The sequence below is a fragment of the Pan troglodytes genome, chromosome 18, assembly GCF_028858775.2.
Source record: "Pan troglodytes isolate AG18354 chromosome 18, NHGRI_mPanTro3-v2.0_pri, whole genome shotgun sequence".
Lineage (NCBI taxonomy): Eukaryota > Metazoa > Chordata > Mammalia > Primates > Hominidae > Pan > Pan troglodytes.
The window spans coordinates 23,719,996-23,722,879 of NC_072416.2; the positions used below are offsets into that span (position 1 = coordinate 23,719,996).

Genomic DNA, 2,884 nt, shown 5'->3' on the forward strand with positions numbered 1-2,884 from the left:
GCAGTGGCCACGCTTCCTTTCCCTTGAGTGCTTCTCTCTTGGAAATTTTCCAGAAACACATTGAGTTCACTGCAGAGGAAAGACTGAAGCAGAGTTACACATTAATACAGAGAAGAGGGAGACTCAATCCTCCAAACAACATCCTGGCAGCCCGAACTGTTCTCCCTCCTCCTCCCTGGACTCTTAACGCTAGCAGTGCTTGTATGCAGGCGCTGGGCACAGTAACCAAGTCTCAGCGTCTGTTGCTAAGGGAAGGAGGGGCCTCTGCGGTGCCTACATACAAGACTGGGCATGACCTAGCTCTGTGAGCTGGTGTCTCCCTTTGCTGGAGGCCCAGGTGGGCAGCAGTTAGTGTTGGTGACAGAAGGGAACATGGGAGGGTGTTTAGCAATGTTCCAGGAATAACAGAGGCAACAGCAATAAAAGACCTTTGGAGACGTCGAAAAGCACAGAGTATGGTGGTTAAGTTCTTGGGATCTACAGTTGGACAGGTCATACTTCAGATCCTACTCTTCTCATTAATTAGCTGTGTGGCTTGGCAAGTTGTTTAATCTCTCCAAGTGTCCTTTCCGTCTGTAAAATGGCAATAATGTGAGTCCCTACTTCATAGGGTTGCTTTGAAGGGTTAACTGGATAACGTGTACAGAGCGATTTGCATATAGTAGAAGGATAACTGATATTTTCCCAGTTTTTCCCCGTTTTTTTTTTTTGAGACGGAGTCTCACTCTGTTGCCCAGGCTGGAGTGCAGTGGCGTGATCTCGGCTCACTGCAAGCTCTGCCTCCCGGGTTCACACCATTCTCCTGCCTCAGCCTCCCACCAGTGCGCCCAGCTAATTTTTTGTATTTTTAGTAGAGACGGGGTTTCACCGTGTTAGCCAGGATGGTCTCAATCTCCTGACCTCGTGATCCGCCCACCTGGGACTCCCAAAGTGCTAGGATTACAGGTGTGAGCCACCACGCCCAGCCCAGTTTTTCCCCATTTTAACACTAAGTCCTGCATCCTGGGAGCAATCTCAGTCCTGGGCAAACTGGGATAGTTTGATCACCGAACACAGTCGATGCTCTATAAATGTTGTGGCTAACATCAATATTACGATAAACACAGAAATACATGTGCACATACTCAAAAGTAACAATATTAGCTGCCGCCCAAATATTAAAAGCACATGTTCCATGGTCACTGTGAAGTTCTCTCAAAACCAAGTTAGACTTAATGAGTTTTTTGGGGGTGCCATGCTTGCATATCTTTTTTTTTCATTCAATTTTCCCCCAAACACCACGATATTCCCATTTTAAGGATAAGGAATCAAAACTGAGAGATATGAGCCAGGTATGGTGGCTCATGCCTGTAATCCCAGCACTCTGAAAGGCTGAGGTGGATGGATCACTTGAGGTCAGGAGTTTGAGACCAGCCTGGCCAACATAGTGAAACCCCTTCTCTACTAAAAATACAAAATTAGCCAGGCATGGTGGTAGTCGCCTGTAATCCCAGCTACTTGGGGGGCTGAGGCAGGACAATCACTTGAACCTGGGAGGGAGGTTGCAGTGAGCACAGATCATGCCACTGCACCCCAGCCTGGGCAACAAGAGCGAAACTCCACCTCAAAAAAAAAAAAAAAAAAAACAAAAAGAAAAACAAAAAAACTGAGAGATACATAACTTTCCTAAATCGACTTGACTCATAAGTAGCACTGATACAATTGGAACCTATCCTGATCTCCCCGAGTCCACTGCTCTTTCCATAACCTACCTGTCCAGAACACAAACATTCCCGAGTTCCAATGAAGAGCATTGCATAGTGAGAGGTGACAGCGTGCTGGCAAGTCCTCACAGCCCTCGCTCGCTCTCGGCGCCTCCTCTGCCTGGGCTCCCACTTTGGCGGCACTTGAGGAGCCCTTCAGCCCACCGCTGCACTGTGAGAGCACCTTTCTGGGCTGGGCAAGGCCGGAGCCGGCTCCCTCAGCTTGCAGGCAGGTGTGGAGGGAGAGGCGCGAGCGGGAACCCGGGCTGCGCGCGGCGCTTGCGGGGCAGCTGGAGTTCCGGGTGGGCGTGGGCTTGGCGGGCCCCGCACTGGGAGCGGCCGGCTGGCCCTGCCGGCCCCGGGGAATGAGGGGCTTAGCACCCCGGCCAGCGGCTGCAGAGGGTGTACTGGGTCCCCCAGCAGTGCCAGCCCACCGGCGCTGCCCTCCATTTCTCACCGGGCCTTAGCTGCCTTCCCGCGGGGCAGGGCTCGGGACTTGCAGCCCGCCATGCCTGAGCCTCCCACCCCCTCCGTGGGCTCCTGTGCTGCCCGAGCCTCCCCGACGAGCGCCACCCCCTGCTCCACGGCGCCCAGTCCCACCGACTACCCAAGGGCTGAGGAGTGCGGGCCCACGGCGCGGGACTGGCAGGCAGCTCCACCTGCAGCCCCGGTGCAGGAGCCACTGGGTGAAGCCAGCTGGGCTCCTGAGTCTGATGGGGACGTGGAGAACCTTTATGTCTAGCTCAGGGATTGTAAATACACCAATCAGCACCCTGAGTCTAACTCAGGGTTTGTGAATGCACCAATCAACACTCTGTATCTAGCTGCTCGGGTGGGACCTTGGAGAACCTTTATGTCTAGCTCGGGGATTGTAAATACACCAATCAGCACTCTGTATCTAGCTCAAGGTTTGTAAACACACCAATCAGCACCCTGTGTCTAGCTCAGGGTCTGTGAATGCACCAATCCACAGTCTGTATCTAGCTATTCTGGTGGGGACTTGGAGAACCTTTGTGTCTAGCTCAGGGATTGTAAACGCACCAATCAGCGCCCTGGCAAAACAGACCACTCGGCTCTACCAATCAGCAGGATGTGGGTGGGGCCAGATAAGAGCATAAAAGCAGGCTGCCGGGGCCAGCAGC

The 2,884-nt window shown here is 53.0% G+C and overlaps 1 protein-coding gene across 3 annotated transcripts in view; it reads right to left on the bottom strand.

Moving 5' to 3' along the window:
- DNAH3 (dynein axonemal heavy chain 3) overlaps positions 1–2,448 on the bottom strand; it is a 219,907-nt gene extending 217,459 nt beyond the window's left edge. For all 3 annotated transcript variants that reach the window (XM_016929616.4, XM_016929615.4, XM_016929617.4), the window contains exon 1: positions 1,752–2,448. The gene's annotated coding sequence lies outside the window, so the exon portion shown is untranslated. The remainder of the gene's footprint in view (positions 1–1,751) is intronic.
- Between the last annotated feature and the right edge of the window lie 436 nt (positions 2,449–2,884).